General features: G+C 43.2%; 1 pseudogene; it reads right to left on the bottom strand.

Annotated features, from left to right (window-relative positions):
- Nucleotides 1-248: 248 nt before the first annotated feature.
- On the bottom strand, nt 249-365 carry LOC126207181 (5S ribosomal RNA; annotated as a pseudogene).
- Between the last annotated feature and the right edge of the window lie 17,811 nt (nt 366-18,176).

Here is an 18,176-nt window from a genome sequence, read left to right as displayed (position 1 = left end):
ATACATATGCTACAAGGTTCCCAAGTGTTACAACGGGCCTAACAAGAGCACTCCGTCTTCTGGCCACAAGTGGTCCATCGGGACAATCGACCGCCGTGTCATCCTCAGTTGAGGATGCGGATAGGAGGGGCGTGTGGTCAGCACACCGCTCTCCCGGTCGTTATGATGGTTTTCTTTGACCAGAGCTGCTACTATTCGGTCGAGTAGCTCCTCATTTGGCATCACGAGGCTGAGTGCACCCCGAAAAATGGCAACAGCGCATGGCGGCTGGATGGTCACCCATCCAAGTGCTGGCCACGCCCGACAGCGCTTAACTTCGGTGAGCTCACGGGAACCGGTGTATCCACTGCGGCAAGGCCGTTGCCCCTAACAAGAGATGTACATAATAATCTTACCCAAGGCTTCTGGTGAGGACTCCACTCTACAACGATTTCAATTTGGATACTGGTCGAGAACTCTCTTGATCATTACTTTGGCCCTCCTTTACACTGGTGGTCACACCTAAATGTACTATCTACAGATGTCACCAAATACGTGTACTGTCAGCTTCTGGACCTGAGATCTTTATCTGGTGCTGGGATTCAGTCCTGTGTTTACGAAATTTTATTTAAATTTGTGGAACTTTCGGGCAAGATCTTTATCCCTGGAGCTTGGCCATAATAATTGAGTTGGTCGCTCAGGCCGGCGCCTCCCATGTCCAGCTGCCAGCCGTGGTTTCTGTCTGTTACTATGCGCCTCTGTACCTCAATATTAGAGCCTCTTAATTACCAGATAACAATAGTCATGTTACTTCTATTTTCAGTATGCACCACAGTGACACATTGACAAGTTTGTCGAGCATTCTCTGCTGCGTACAATACAGGTATAATTAAGAGAAAATGATTGCTTATATCAGCGTGACAATGCACGTTGTCATATAAAAGTTCCTGTGACACAATGGTTTGTGGACAATAACATTCGTGAAACCGACTGGCTCGCCCAGAGTTCCGACCTGAACCCCGTGGAACACTTTTGGGATGGGTCAGAATATTGATATCACTCCAGACCTCACAGTCCAACATCTCTGCCTTCTCTGGTTTCGACTCTTGATGATGACATTCAGACGCATTACTGAAAATGTCCCTAGCAGAGTTCAAACAGACAAAGGCCAAGTCTGGACCCACATCAAATTAATGACCACTAATAAGTCTTCCAGATACTTTTGACTAGATGGGGTATCTGCAGTCAAAAACTCTCTAGACATTTGGACAACATCGCAAGGCGATGATTTCGAGGATGCGAGAGTGCTGGGGAATAAATCAGATGGAGGGAGGTGGCAGTGAGTCATCGAGAGGAGTTCCCGGGGGTGTTGCGCTAAGCTGCTTGAAGTGGTCACCATACTATGTGCGTTCGCGGGCAGGCCATTGCCACGGGAGACGGGGAAGAGACCTGTTCGGCCGAGTCGTGGGTGGGGCACGGTGGAGACGGTGGGCTGGCCGTATCGACCGGATCGACCAGGGTCGCCTGTCGAGGGGAGCCGTCAGTGTGACGCCGCCGCCGCTGCCCTCGAGCGTCCGTGGCCGCGCGCGCTCCGTCGCCTCCTCTCACCCCCCCCCCCCTCCCCCATCCCTTACTTTCACGGCGCCTGCCCCGCCCGATCGCTCCCCTTTACTGTTCCTGGCAGCAACTTGAATCGTCGGCTACTTGGCCGGAATTGCACTGGCCGTACTCTCGCGTTACGTGCGGCCGACGGAAACTGTTGTTCCAGTGACACAGGAAGCGTCAACTTGACGAGAATTCTCGCTACCCAACTGCGAAGTGCGTGGCGGAGAGAACTTTCAGTTTTAACACCTATTAGAGTATCTTCCCACACCAGAGGCGTGTGGAGTGCGGGAAGAAGTGCTAAAAAGACAGCGCTAGGCGGAGCACAAGAAACGGACTCCACTGTGTTGATCAAAAGAGTTGACTTTACTACCACCTCACTCCTGCTCACTCAGGTAGTTTTTAGTCGAAAACAAAATTAACCCTTCTACTGCTATGAATTTTTTTGTTTCACTGAGCCACACTGGGGTCATAAAAACCCCAAATAATTTATACGGTATACATTGGAAGTATTTTTACGAACTAACATAAAACGTACATTAGTGCTGTTAATCACAACAGTCATCACTGTATTTTCATAAATGTTACATTCAAGAAATAAAAATGAAGTACAGATTGTAGTACTCAGTACAAAAAACCATCAATACATTTTAATGCGTCGTAAGTACAAATCCGAACAAAACAGAATGAATACATCTGACTCAAAGGGAGAAAGTAATCTATTTTGAAAATAATACCTTCGAATACGAGGGTGATGTATATTTCCAATGTGCTTGTTGCGTCGTATTGGCCCTCATTGTACTTGGAAGAACAGAACAGCTGAGGCAAGGTACCGTGAGTACAAAAATGAGAGGGAAGTAATATTTTGATTGTTGCAGGTGTTCCATATGACAGCTGTTCAAACTTACGTCATTATTCTATTTTCAAAAATGTTAATTCAAGAAACAAACAATTTAAACTGGTGTCATATTGATCCCAGTAGTAATCAGTGCAAAAACCATGAACAAATTTTAATGTATTGTAAATATAACAATTAACAAAACATTATTGAATACAGCTGAGTCAGAGAGAAAAAAGTCTGATATTTTGAAAAAAAAGGGAGATAAGTGTTTCCAATGTGAATATGGAATCATATTGACCCCAGGATTAAATAAATTTCGCAGTCACCCTAATCACCGGCGTTTCCATACTGAGGAGTTGACAGGATAGGTAGGAAGAGGTTTGTTATATCATAAACTTTGAACACATTGCCGTTCGGAGTAAACCAACCAACACAATGAATTACAAGAAGGCAAGTTTATCGATTTGTTGAGAGGCACACAGCACCACCAATAAAAGAAGTTATAAACGAACTATTCCGTATCGTGTTGGTAGTTGACTTACGTTACTGGCCTACAAGTAACAAATTTCATCGATACTGATGTCATGTAAAAACTTTTTCGCCATGTCCTGTAGTTGACTAGGATCATTAAAATATCAGTCTGCAACAAAAACTGACGCATATGTGAGGTTAACAATGTTATTGGTGTTGAGAAACAAGCACTAGTCGCCATAAGATTATACGAACTTTTTTGTTGTATTATCCGTCAGTACAGGCATATCAAAAACAAAATTTATTTTTCGTTATTAATTATTATTTGAAGTTAATTGACGAAGCCCTCCACTCATTCCAATCATAGGTAAAACTTAACAACAGATACTTACTGCACATGGAGTTGTCAAGAATCTTTGTCGCTATTTCAGTTTTTCTCCTTAATCGATCTCTGTGATGCAATGGCGCTTGTCTCTGGATGCAACCTAATATCACTCGTTAGCACAATGCGAATGGCATCGACTCTCCCATTAGTGACCGTTACTAACAGTTTGTTCAATGTCAACAGTCGACGTCGTATCCTACTTGCAGGCAAACTGGAATAACGAGATAGAAATTTTTGTTCGGATATATCGAAACGAAAATTAGATGACTCACAAACTACGCAAAGAACAAGATTTCTATCCTCAGAGCCGGCCGAAGTGGCCGTGCGGTTAAAGGCGCTGCAGTCTGGAACCGCGAGACCGCTACGGTCGCAGGTTCGAATCCTGCCTCGGGCATGGATGTTTGTGATGTCCTTAGGTTAGTTAGGTTTAACTAGTTCTAAGTTCTAGGGGACTAATGACCTCAGCAGTTGAGTCCCATAGTGCTCAGAGCCATTTGAACCATTTTTTTCTATCCTCAGACAATAAAGGCAATGCATTTTGAGTAAAATTATCATCATGGTCAACTTCAGGAATGAGACCTATTGGCCTATTTCGTTTCGGAACTGTTCATTCCATCATTTTGAGAGAAATGGACACAGCTGTCTCCATATATAAGCCCGAATCAAGTAATAACATACAAAGCTAAACTGTTCTACTCACAAAAAGAATTTAGGTTCAGTTCAACACGTTGAACTACAGATTGAATAGTACTACGTAGATATACTCCAAGGTATCCCTCGATCAGAAAAACAAAGTGCTTGACTTTGGAGCATGGAAAGAGGGGACCTTGTCGGTTCACCGCTGCCCACAAACGCTCTATGGTTCCGGTAGCAACAACTGTGCACTCCTCTTCTGGTGCGTTCATACGTGCCCTACCGAGTTCGGTTTACAAGCTCTTGAGAGTCTTATCACTTCGCTATACCTTTTCGCCAGTAGCATCACGCAATCCGTGAAAAAGACATACCAAACAGAGAAACAAAGCATTTCAGAATAGATCACTATAATTCCCGTTAAACGCCACAACTGTCATTCGTAACTGCGATAGCAGAGCGATTTGACAGTGGACGACGGAACAGAAGGTGCGACCAAACAGGTGCGCTCATTAGTTGCTGGTATGACAGCTGTCCTGTAAACAACTAGCTGTCTGTCATTTTGTTACTCTGACAGGCAGACTGCCACGAGATGGTCAGAAACAAAGGAAACTCTGTTAATATCTGAGGGGATGGGGCACTGGTGGAGGGAGGGGGGAGATGGGGGGGGGGCTTCGTGGGTCGTGGGTGGGGGAGGGGGTGGGTGACGTGTGCATGGAAGCGCTGGGACGAGATAAGTGAACTGAAGCTAATTGACAGACCTTATAACATGAGGACTACCCCAACGTCGGAGCGCTGAGCATGCCAACAGAAACTCTACCGAGTCACACTGAAGGTTTTGTGCGCAGGTACATCCCTGAACGTTGATCTTCCTGGTCGAAGAAAAACGTAGTGCATTCCGAAAATAATTTGTGTGCCTCGTAAAAGGCCGGCCCTGGTTCCAATGGACTCGACAGGTTCTAAGTTTTTCAGGGATTACCAACACTACTGATGGAAGACGACTAGAAATAGCGATTCTTTATTATTCTTCAGCTTATAACGAATTTGAATGGAAAATTATTTAATTTACTCACCGCAATCTTAGTAAAACTAGGTTTTTTTTTTTTTTTGTACTTTGCATGCTTTCAGAAGGACGACATTTCCAAGACCAGTTCTTACTTTAGTCGATTCAAATGCTGAGTTCATATTTGGGAGTAGCGGGTTCAAATCCGCCTCCTGCTGTCGTGGTGCACATTTTTCAAAATTTTCTTAAATATCTAACGCGACTGCTAATATAAATTCTTAATCGCGACAGCCATCTCTCACTGACATACTCCGTCTGAGTTGGTGCATTGTCTGTACAGGGTTGAGTTGACAATGTCGGACATTGAATTCAAATTTTACTTCATTTTCACAGAAAGAGACGACCATTTGGCCTTAACCGCCTGTTAAAAATTAATAAACCTAATTCTAATAGCTTCGATGAATTGAATTTAATGCATCTGAAGCACGTGTTCAGCTGGCAAATGTGACCGTTCACCTATATAGTATCCAGCGCGTATACCATGTCAGTGCAAAAGTTTCTAGACTGGATTACGAAAAAATAGAGAGAAGTTAAGATGGTGGTTTTAATGCTTCAGGTGTTGTACATAGCCGGCCTGTGTGGCCGAGTGGTTCTAGGTTCTACAGTCTGGAACCGCGCGACCGCTACGGCCACAGGTTCGAATCCTGCCTTGGGAATGGATGTGTGTGATGCCCTTAGGTTAGTTAGGTTTAAGTAGTTCTAAGTTCTAGGGGACTGATGACCTCAGAAGTTAAGTCACATAGTGCTCAGAGCCATTTTTTTTTGTTCTTCATAAGTCTCCCCCACTTGCGTACAACAAACAAAACGTTCTCACAACCATGTGAAACTGTCAGAAGAATCCTTCTTTCGGATGTTGTTCAACTCGCATTTGCCATTAGTTAGAATGTCGATTAAGCGTCAAAGCGATGATCCTTTATGTGCACTTTTGCATTTTGTCGTTATGTGGAGGATTCGTACAGATAAAACCAAGTCTCGCCACACCCGAAGATTTTTTTCCAGGAAAGAACTGCTTGTGTTTTGTATTTCTGTCAAGTCGCTGGAGGCATCCACGAGTCGTGAATTTTGTAGGGGGGGGGGGGGGGGTGTCAAGATGTGCAAGACAAACTTTGAAGACACTCTTCTTTTCTTCAAAACAGTTCAAAACAGTCTGGAGAGTGCATTAAACACTTGATTTAGAGAAGTTGTTCCACTGCCATTTGTGACACAGCAATGTTGACACACTACGGCAGCACGTCTACCACTTAACTGTGCTCGCTCAGCAACAGACTGGTAGAAGGCACGTCTGTTGTTTACAGTTGTTAGTTGAACCTGCCACCGTAGTCACTGCATTAACGCCGCTTATACGCCGGTAGCGAAATTAGCCTCGGAACTTCTTGGGCGGTTGGTGTAGCAGGACACTGAATGGACGACGCTAGGCCGCTGTTCGGGGACGAGTGTGTGCACGTGGAGCCATTCGGCTGTGCATTGGCTTTGATGGTGGTCAGGTTATCAGCCAAATGGGACCAGTCAACCTTTTGATTAATGGCGGAGGCAAATGTCATTAGTAATCAATTCGTCGACCACGGTTTCGAGTCAGTCGCTTTAGGTATTAACATAGGTCGCTGAACAGCGTTCGTGAGACAGAAGAAGGAACATTTGTAAAAACACAGAAAATAAGGGGCCTTGTCTCATTCTAATATCTAATAATCATTAACGTAACAAATTTTTCTATTGGTGGAATCACAGCTGCAAAAATGCGGTTACAGTAAATTTCACTGTGATCTATTTATTCTTTCTTTACTCTGAAAAAAAAAATAAAAAAATAATCACATCGAGATGGTGCAGTGATAAGTCGTTGGGCTAGCGTGCAGAAGGACGACCGTTTAAATCCCATCAGACCATCCACATTTAGCTTCACCATGGTTTCCCTACACCGGGATGGTTCCTATGAAAGAGCTTGGCCTATTTCCTTCCTTATGTTTTCCAATTTCCAGTTTGCACTACGTCTCTAATGATTTTGTTACCGACGGGACGGTAAACTCTAATCTTCCGTCCTTCCTTTTTCACTGTGAAGAGAAAGTAAAAATGCCGACTCCTATCGTGTTGCAGAACGACAAAGATTTATTGCAGTTTTATTTCAGTAAGGGATATTTATCAACATATAAATTTCTGTGTGAGCGGACTGATAGCTACAACGTATATTGCATGGATGGAAAACTTACTTAATTCTTTTTATAGACTTCCATATTGGATGTTAAAGCGAAACAATGCTACTACCTATCTAACAGTGGTTCCTCAGTATACTACTAGACCAAACATTAAGAGAGACTGAGGTTTCATCATTACAGGACTTTAAATTTCAATAAGCAGCAGAAACATGAAGATTGGAAATGTCAAACGTCTAAAGTGCCATTTTTTCACAAAATGCATTTTCAGTGCTTTTGTGTTCATTGTCCTCTGTTGTATGTCCCTAGACTTGTTCCAAGTGCCAAATCGTGGAGAAAATGTTTTGAACATTCGTTTCGAGATAACGCATAGTCTTTGTGCCGAGAAGTGCCATGCGGTCATGATGACGTTTCTCGTAAGCCTGGGATGATTTAAAAAGATAGCATCCAAACCTTTTAGTCAGCGGGCATAGCTTTTCGAGCTGCAAAAGACATTTTGTAACTAAAGAGAAATGAAAAAAGATAAGCAAGGCCTTTGCTCCACAAAATTCACACAATATTGTTGAGTCAGCTAACGCTACGAATAGATTCCATGTAATTCCAAATGTGTACAACTGACTTCTTTGCTTTTAAAAATGCCGCTGCAACATTGTTGTCAATACAGGCGTGTAAAATCTCCAAATGCAGTATGATCAAAATGTCTTATACTCATCCATCTCTAATAGCCATTAAAAATTCTTCCTCTGTAACAGACGAAAACATCAATGTATTCCAGCGAGAGAAAAGACCATGGCTGATGTGCGCAAGCTACACTTCATGTGAAAGATCAGCCATGTTTCTCACTTGCAAAACAGGAGACCTATTGACTATGATGGCACTTCTTCAACTTCACAGAGAGTTTTGCAGTAAACTTTGCGTGAGAAATAGAAATCAATGCTGAGAGACTTTTTCATGAATTTAACTTTATTGTTCCCTTTTAAAAAATGGAATGAAATGAGAAATTACAATATTACTCATGTATTTCTTTACTTGTATTATTACAAATTTTTGCAGTGATGAGTTAAGCAGTATAATGCTGTGGCATCAGAAAACCTTCTTAATATTAGGAATACAAATATGTTACATAAAAATACATAGTTTTTTGATTCTTGATTCGCCTGACAAGTGCGACATTTGAGACTTAGAACGTTTGACATTTCCACACTTCAAATATCCCAACGATCATATATTACGTCCATAGCAGCAGAAATTGTATTTTTCTCTTGCTTAATTTTCTCTTCTTCAGTCTGTTTCTGAAACACAATTTTAGACGCCATCTACATCCTAATCTATATTCTACATCTACATCTACATGTCTACTCTGAATATCATATTTAAGTGCCTGGCAGAGACTTCATCGAACCACCTTCACACTTATTCTCTATAATTACCCTCTCGAACACCGCGCGGAAAATAACGAACACCTGTAGCTTCCCGTGCGAACTCTGATTTCCCTTATTTTGATATGATGATCGTTTCTCCCTATGTAGGTCGGCGTCTTCAACACATTTACGCATTCGAGGAGAAAGTTAGCCATTGTAATTGCATGAGAAGATCCCTCCGCAACGAGATACGCTTTTGCTTCAATGCTGCCGACCCCACATCCTGTATCATGTCCGTGGCACTCTCTTCCCTATTTCTCGGTAATTCAAAACGTGCTGTTCTTCTTTAAACTTTCTCTATGTACTCCGTTAATTCTATCGGGTAAGCATCCCACACCGTGGAGCAGTACTCCAAAAGAGGACGAACAAGCGTAGTGTGGGTAGTGTCTCTAGAAGATCTGTTGCATTTTCTAAGTGTTCTGGCATGAAAACACAGTCCCTGGTTAGACTTCCCCATATTTCCTCTCTACTTCCAATTTAAGTTGTTCATAACAGTAATTCCTAGGTATTTAGTTAAATTTCCAGCTTTTAGGTTTGACTGTTTTATCGTGTAACCGGAGTTAAACGGATTCCTTTTAGCACTTACGTGGATGACCTCACACTTTTCATTATTAAGGTCAATTGCAAATTGTTGCAAGATAGAGATATCTTATCTAAATCGTATTGCAATTGGTTTTGATCTTCTGATTCCTTTAATAGACGATAAACGACAGTATCATCTGCAAACAATCTAAGATGGCTGCTCAGATTGCCTCCTAAATCATTTATATAGACGAGGAACAGCAGAGGGCTTATAACACTACGTTGGGGAACGCCAGAAATCATTTCTCTTTTACTCGATCACTTTCAGTCTGTTACTACGAACTGTGACCTCTCTGACAGTGAATCACGAACCTAGTCGCATAACTGAGACGATATTCCATAAGAAAGCAATTTCATTAGAATCCCCTTGTGAGGTAGGGTCTCAAAAGCCTACGGAAAATTTGGAAATGCGGAGCCAATTTGAAATCCCTTGGCCGGCCGCGGTGGTCTCGCGGTTCTAGGCGCGCAGTTCGGAACCGTGCGACTGCTACGGTCGCAGGTTCGAATCCTGCCTCGGGCTTGGATGTGTGTGATGTCCTTAGGTTAGTTAGGTTTAGGTAGTTCTAAGTTCTAGGGGACTGATGACCACAGCAGTTGAGTCCCATAGTGCTCAGAGCCATTTGAACTATTTTTGAAATCCCTTGTCGGTACTTCGTGTGATTCGATAGTTAGTGTATTTCACAAGAACGATGTTTTCTAAATCCGTGTTGACTATGCGTGAATAGATATTTCTCTTCAAAGTAATTCATAATGTTCGAACACAATATATGTTCCAGAGTCCTGCTGCATATCGACATTAATGATATAGGCCTGTAATATAGTGGACTACTTCTACTGGTGTGATCTCTGCAACTTTGCAGTCTTCAGGTACGTAGCTTTCGTCGAGCGAGCGGTTGTGTATAATACACTTTTAATTTTAACGATGCTTACACGCATCTTGAATACACGTCACAAAGTGACCTCGTTCGATAAAGACGAGACGGAATAATGCGTAACGCTCTTCACTTGGTAAAGTATTGATGCACCTACATTTTCATCTGATTTTATACATCGCAAGCAATCTTACGGCACGGAGAGGGTATTCCTCGTACTGAAATGATTAACATTTTTCCTATTACAGTCACCAACGGTACGCTGTCGATAAACCTCAAAATGACCACAAATTTCTGTGATGTCATCACCGTAATGATTTCGCGAGAAGTATGTGGGAAGAAATAATACGCTATGTGATCAAAAAGTACCCGGAGACCTGGCTGAGAATGACTTACAAGTTCGTGGCTCCCTCCATCGGTAATGATGAAATTCAATATGGTGTTAGCCCACCCTTAGCCTTGATAACAGCTTCCACTCTCGCAGGCATACGCTCAATCAGGTGCTGCAAGGTCTATTGGGGAATGGCAACCAATTCTTCACGGAGTGCTGCACTGAGGAGAGGTATCCATGTCGGTCGGTGAGGCGTGGCACGAAGTCAGCGTTCCAAAACATCCCAAAGGTGTTCTATAGGATTCAGGCCATACTAGTCCATTACAGGGATGTTATTGTCGCGTAACCACTCAGATACAGGCCGTGCATTGTGAACAGGTGCTCGACTGTGTTGAAAGATGCAATGGCCATCCCCGAATTGCTCTTCAACAGTGGAAAGCAAGAAGGTGCTTAAAACATCAATGTAGGTCTGTGCTGTGATAGTGTCACGTAAAACAACAAGGGGTTCAAGCCCCTCCATGAAAAACACGACCACACCATAAAGTCACCGCCTCCAAATTTGACTGTTGGCACTACACACACTGGCAGATGACGTTCACCGGACATTCGCCATACCCACACCCTGCCATCGGATCGCCACATTGTGTACCGTGATTCGTCACTCCACACAGCGCTTTTCCACTGTTCAATCGTCCAATGTTTACCTTCCTTACGCCAAGCAAGGCTTCGTTTGGCATTTACCGGCGTGATGTGTGGCTTGTGAGCAGCGGCTCGACCGTTTTCTCACCTCCCGCCTAAGTGTCACAGTACTTGCAGTGGATCCTGATGCAGTTTGTAATTCCTGTGTGATGGTCTGGATATATGTCTGCCTATTACCCATTACGACCCTCTTCAACTGTCGGCGGTCTCTGTCAGTCAACAGACGAGGTCGGCCTGTACGCTTTTGTGCTGTACTGGTCCCTTCACGTTTCCACTTCACTATCACATCGGAAACAGTGGACCTAGGGATGTTTAGGAGTGTGGAAATCACGCGTGCAAACGTATGACACAAGTGACACCCAGTAAGCTGACCACGTTCGAAGTCCATGATTTCCGCGGAACGCCCCATTCTGTCTAATGACTACTGAGGTCGCTGATATGGAGTACCTGGTAGTAGGTGGCAGCACAATGCACCTAATATATAACACGTATGTCTTTGGGGGTGTCTGGATACCTTTGATCACATAGTGTATGTTGTCAGACTCTTGTTGGAACTTACTCTCTCGGAATTATGTCAGCCTCTCCGTGAAGTACAACGCTTGCCTTGTCGCCTGCAATGATCTTACCGACTGAGCTATAAAAGGGCGTCACGCATGGATAGGTCAGTCGGTAAGAGTATTTCCCGCAAAAGCTAAGGGTTCCAGGTTCAAGTCTCGGTTAACCTGCCAGCAGGTTTTACAAAATCCTCGACCTGACACTTACTGTGGGAACCTCAGCAACATTTGAAGCGGCTCAAGTCCAGAAACTTTTCTTAGCAACTGCTGTCGCAGTCGAAAAATGTTCTTAAAGATGCCAACAGCTATAGCGAGGATGTGTGGAGCTTTGTTAATGAGGTCGTGCTTTCCACACAGTGTGTGAACCTTATGATATTTTTAATACCCCGTAGACAGGAAAAACTGCAGGGGATGATAAGAGATTGGAATATATCCAACAAATAACTGAGGACGTGGGGTGTAACTGGTACTTTGAGATGATGAGGTTGGCGCAGGAGGGGAAATAGTGGCGGGTCGCATGAAACCAATCAGATGGTTGATGAAAAAAAAAAAAAAAAAAGAAAGAAGTATTTATTTCGTGAAATTTACGACTGGCTCATATAAATTTTCTGTTATCTATTGTGGTCTTTATTCCGAAGGCTGGTTTGATGTAGATCTCCACGGTAATCTATCCTATGCAAGTCTCTTCATCTCTGGGTAACTATTGTAGTCCGCATCCATGTGAAACTGCTTACTGCCTGCAAGTCTCGGTCTCGTTTCACAATTATTACCCTCTACTCTTCCCTCCATTACTAAATTGACGATTCCCTGACGCCTCAGCATGTGTCCTATCAAGCGATCCATTTTGTTTCTACATATATATCTACATACATACTCCGCAAGCCACTGCACAGTGCATGGCGGAGGGGTGCCCAGTAGAACTAAACGTTTCTTTTCTTTTCCACTCGCAGATAGAGCGAGGGAAAAACGACTATCTTCAAATGCCGGTTCTCTAAACTGTCTCAATAGTGTTTTTCGAAATGAATGTCTTCTTGCCTCCAGGAATTCCCACTTGAGCTCCAGAAGCTTATCTGTAACACTTGCACGCTGATCGAACCTACCGGTAACAAACCTAGCAGCTCGCCTCTGAGTTTCTTCGATGTATTCTTTTAGTCCGACTTGGTGTGGATCCCAAGCACTCGAGCAGTGTTCAAGAGTAGGTCGCACTAACTCCCTATAAGCTGCGGCCTCATTTACTGATGAACCACACTTTTTTAAAATTCTCCCAATAAACCGAAGTTGACCATTCGCCTTCCCTATCACAACCTTCCTTTTGGACAGGTTGTATTTCTTTCCCCCAATCCGATTTAGTACATCCTAGTTAGTTATTCTGACTCCGTAGGTGAGTGATCAGCGCGGCTGACTTGCAAGCAGAGGATTCGGGTTCGATTCCCGGTACTGCCGTGGATTTTTGCTGGGTGGGAGGACTAGTAAGGGGGGCACTCATCTTCGTGAGGCCAACTGAGGATCTACTTGACCGATTAGCAGCGTTTCCAAGGTCAAGAAAGTCGTCAATTACAGGGAGAGCGGTGTGCTGCTCGATGCCGCATCCAATGACGACATTGGCAGAGGATGACACGGTTGCCGGTCGGGTCCGATTTTCTTCTTTAGAGCCAGAACGCAGAACTTTACATTTACCATTAGTTATGAGATCTACCCATGTAACTAACCCTTAGCATTCTTCTGTAGGAAAACATTTCTAAAGCTTCTATTTTCTTCTTGTCTGAACTGTTTCACTTCCATACAAGGCTACTGTTCAGACAAATTCCTTCAGAAAATACTTTATAACATGTAATTTTTTAATGTACTCTTTGTGGGACATCTGTAATCTTTGTGGCACACCCACAACTGTTGCTAAATTTTTTCATGACGAACAAACCCGTTCAATTGTACTAAGGCGGGCTGGGCACTTACATGGAGAGCTCTTTTTGAGATTGACATACTGGTATTCTACAGCACTGATACCTTCATTTTACTTTCTTAAACTTATGCCAAATGTCTGACCGGACGCAGTTGGTTCGTTGGTTACGTTAATACGGCATTGAGCGTTTGTTTGTCGATTCATTCGTCGTTTTCTCGGTTAGGCGCGCTTACCCAGTGTGGTCCTGGTTGACGAGAAGGATCTTTTCATGCCTCACCTGTACGGGATCTCGCATGCTACTTGATAAATTTGCTCGATTTTTTACATGACCAGTACGATTTTCCGAGCCCTTTCAAGGTAAGACATATTGTTCTCATTTGTATGGACACTTGTAATGTTAATTAATATTTTAGTACGCCTCTTAGTTTCCCCCGGTTTTTGTAGCGCCTGAAGATGAGATTCACATCCTGAAAACCGGGTCATGTGTACTATTTCATCCAAACAAAGGAGTTGTCAAGTACAGATGGGCGGATTTATTCATCACAAAAATTTTTAATTTGTATTAGATGTTAACAAATTTCTCTTTTTCAGAAATGCTTTACTTACTATTGCCAGTCTGCATTTTATATACTGCCCAAATAACAAAACTAATGTACATTTAGCACCTCGTTTGCTAATGTAATACCCTCACCATCGCATGATTTAACTCGACTACTACATTTATTTCCCATGTCTTGATTTTGTTGACGTTCACCTTATTACCTCTTATTGAGGTGATATTGATTCCGTTCAGCTGTTCTTCCAATCCCTGTGATCTCTCTGACAGAATTATCGTGTCATCAGAAAACCTTCGAAGTTCTTATTCTTGTGTATGTAAATACAGACAACTGCAACCAGTCCCTTTTTTGAATAGTCATTTATTATACCACGAACCGATTTTCGAACCTTTTCACGTTCCTCTTCAGAGGTTTTCTGGAAGTTACATCGTTATTTCTAGCATAATGGTGAGTGCTGGCTCTGTGACAAGAAGATGTAACATGCTTTACTGTATCGTCGTGAGTATTGTTTATCTGTCAATATGGATGCAAAATTTTTTAGTTTTGTACTTACTGCGACAGTATGGGCGGCTTTTTTCCGTTAGTGTCCATCTGTCTGCTTCCGTTTGGATGGCCACTTGGTGCATAACTTCACAAGCTTTTACACATTCTGTATGCATTTACACTGCGATAGCGAAACTTTGCCAGCGTACATATATGCTATACAACTGTTGCTTGTTACAAAGATTTTTGTTAATAAGCAACAGCTGTATAGCACATGCTGGATCTTTATTAACAAGCAACAGATGTATAGCACATACTGGATGCTGGAAAAGTTTCGCTATCGCAGTGTAAACGCATACAGATAGTATAAAATGTGTGAAGTGAGGCAGCAACCGTCCGTCGAACTGGTTCAATATGTTCAAATGTGTGTGAATTCCTAAGGGACCAAACTGATGACGTCATCGGTCCATAGACTTACACATCACTTAAACTAGCTTAAGCTAAGTTATGCTAAGAACAACACACACACACCCACACACACACACATGCCCGAGGGAGGACTCGAACCTCCGACGGGTCCGTGACATGGCGCCTCTAACCGCACGGCAACTCCAAGCGGTTGTCCAACTGGAAGCAGACAGATGGACACTAACGGAAAAAGCCGCCCATACTGTCGCAGTAAGTAGAAATCGAAAAAAATTTGCGTCCACATCGACAGATAAACTATACTGATGACGATACATTAAAGCACGTTCCATATGCTTGTCACAGCGCCAGCATCCAGCAGTATCATAGAAATAGTGACGTAACTTCCAGAAAATCATCTGAAGATGAACCTGAAAAAGGTTCGAAAACCGGCTCATGGAATAATAAATAAGTATTCAAAAAAGTGACAGGTTTTACATTCAATTAACGGTCATTGGTTCTAAAACATCCGTAATGGATAAGCTTAATCTTATTCTTCTCCCTGAACCTTAATTCCCTTTCCAAATTTCTCTTTCGTTCCCTTCCTTGCTTGCTCAATGAACGGACTGAATAACATCGTGGACTGGCTACAGCCCTATCTCGCTCCCTTCTTGAGTAGTGCTTCCCTTTCACATTCTCGGACTCTGATAACTGTAACCTGATTTCTGTAGACTGCCTCACTTACTCTTTGTATATGCTATTTTATACAGCATAATTTACACTTAAAAACCGGTTAATTCCAAGACTATGTCATTACTCAACTGCCCGTCACAGTTTGCTTCAAACTGACTGAGTTACTTTCAGACGATCTCACTCTACAGAATGGTACATTTTGAACAAAAGGAGAAAACTGTGTAATTGTAAACTGAAATAAGCCCAAGTAGTCTGATTCGTATCTCGTCATTCGTACTGGCGCGTTGCAGGGGTACGCCATGGTGCCTGTTGCTGGTTGTTTCCCTTCTGTCGCTGCCCATGCGCTGCGATTTCCGCTGCGTCAGCTCGCTCAGCTCTTCCTCTTGTCAGGCAGACGGGACTTGGGACGGTTTGCTTTCTTTCTTACAGCAAGCAGTCCTTTCTCTCCTACCCCCCAGCGCGTTCTGCCCGCAGCAGCCTTGCTATTGACAAACGGGCAGCAGGAGGACCCAGCACTCGAAACTTTTATTTCAGTTCTTCCGGCTGTCCCGGAGCTGCGACAACACTTCAGACACGGTAGGGACTCGAGGCACTTGCAGATGCAGCTTTCTAACTGGCGAGCAATGGATGCAACAGGCACTCGCTACGAATAACTCGCAAGAATGTCGTGACTGCCGCAGATAATTTGTGAAGCGATACAGATTTATTTATTTAATTGTATGGCTAGGGCCTCCCGTCGGGCAGGCCGTTCGCCGGGTGCCGGTCTTTCAATTTGACGCCACTTCGGCGACCTGCAGTCGATGAGGATGATGATGAGGGCAGCACAACACCCAGTCCCTGGGCGGAGAAAATTCCCCGACCTAGTCGGGAATAGAACCCGGGCCCAGAGGATTACAATCCGTCACGCTGACCATTCAGCTATGGGGGCGGACAGCGATACAGAGAAACCAACACGAAAAATGCCTTAATAATTCATGTAAGCACTGTGGGCATTCGTAGGCACGACTTCCGCCAGCAACGTTTTGCGTGCTTATCATGAGATCTCTGTTCATTCCCTACTAGGGCGATTGAGGGAAAAATGACATGGACTAATTTCATTTTTTTCTTACTTGTCTTGGCGATAGTTCTGGATTTGGTTGCAGATATTTGTCGTGTCCGTTTTCCGTCGTATGCGCAACGAGAAACCATAGTTGCTAGCTCACAGAGCATTTGGCGTGAAGAGACTGCTTAAATCATTAACCCAATAGAAACGATGACGAATACGACCTTTTCACCGTGTAGGCATGTCGCAGTGTGCCCAGTTTAGTAGGGAAACCCTTGTCACAAAATATCTCTATTAGGAAATGGAACACGAGACATACGTATCAGTCTTCACCCTAATGTACTGGTACGCCTAATCTGTTAATAGCGTGGCAATCCCAATAACGCAGATGAGGTCTGCAAGCACAAATAGGTCACCTTTATATTTAACTATGGTCGTCAGAGAACTCAACTAAAGTAGCAAACAATATCAATTAATTAACCTCCACAAAAACGAAGACAACGCTGGTGCAATGAAACGCAGATGCAGGACAAAGTAGTATAGGTATTATCATTACCATACACTTAATACGAACAGTACTCGTAATGTACACTATTGAAATGGTCACTGTTGGGCTACATGGCTCTATCAAAGACAAACAGTTCTAGTAGCTACGTGCGTGCAATGTAACAATGCAATTTCATGTTTATAAATGTCTTTTGAACTTTATGAATGTCTCTATAACCATCCACTCCCCCCCACTTAAGGTTTCAGTGAATAGACAACTGCTGGTCTCCCTTGATAACAAGAAAGTGTAGTAGTGGTGGCTGTGGGCGGGTGACAGAAACGTGTGGCGAAGTGGAATCTATCTCTTTTTAACATTTATTTTCGTATAGGAATGTTCTGAGTAGCGGAGCGCGCCATTGAGTAACGGAGACATTCGAGCGGGACAGAAATAGACGATGTGCGAGTACGACAGAATGTTCTAGTACTTCTTTCTCGAATCGAAAGTTCTAGACGCTGTGTTCTACAAATTTAGATGCTGAGAGGTATAAAAGCCAAAGTCAGATGTGTCATTAAGATAGAATATTCTAGAAAGTTCTATAATTTTTAAGAGTATTTTTGGATCGAAAATTATGTAATACGTTATGTTCTGTAGATGTCGATCTCGGGAGATACATAAGCGAAATTCAATGTGGGAGTAATACAGAATTTCTTAGAAATGTTCCAGAACCGGAAACTGTAACTCTGCTCGGTCGAAGACAGTGCAGCTACACCTAAATACTTACAGTTACCGTAATAAGACGATATTTCTCACCTACCTTACCCCACGAGTCAGTCTTCCATCTATAATGATCTTGAACCGTTTTACGTAACGCATTGGTTAAGGCCTGGACATTATGGAGGAGTCAGGTGGAAATCCCTGTTCGATCATCCAGTTTCGAGTTTTCTGTGGTTTCCATTAATGCCGTAATTCATTTAAAGAGTATGCGACCCCTTCCATTCTTGATCCTGGTACTGCCCTAACGTGGACTCTGCTTCT

Source organism: Schistocerca nitens, chromosome 1, assembly GCF_023898315.1.
Source record: "Schistocerca nitens isolate TAMUIC-IGC-003100 chromosome 1, iqSchNite1.1, whole genome shotgun sequence".
In the NCBI taxonomy this organism is placed as follows: Eukaryota; Metazoa; Arthropoda; class Insecta; order Orthoptera; family Acrididae; genus Schistocerca; species Schistocerca nitens.
Note: the sequence above shows the minus strand (reverse complement) of the source record. Positions and strands in the feature narration are given on the sequence as shown.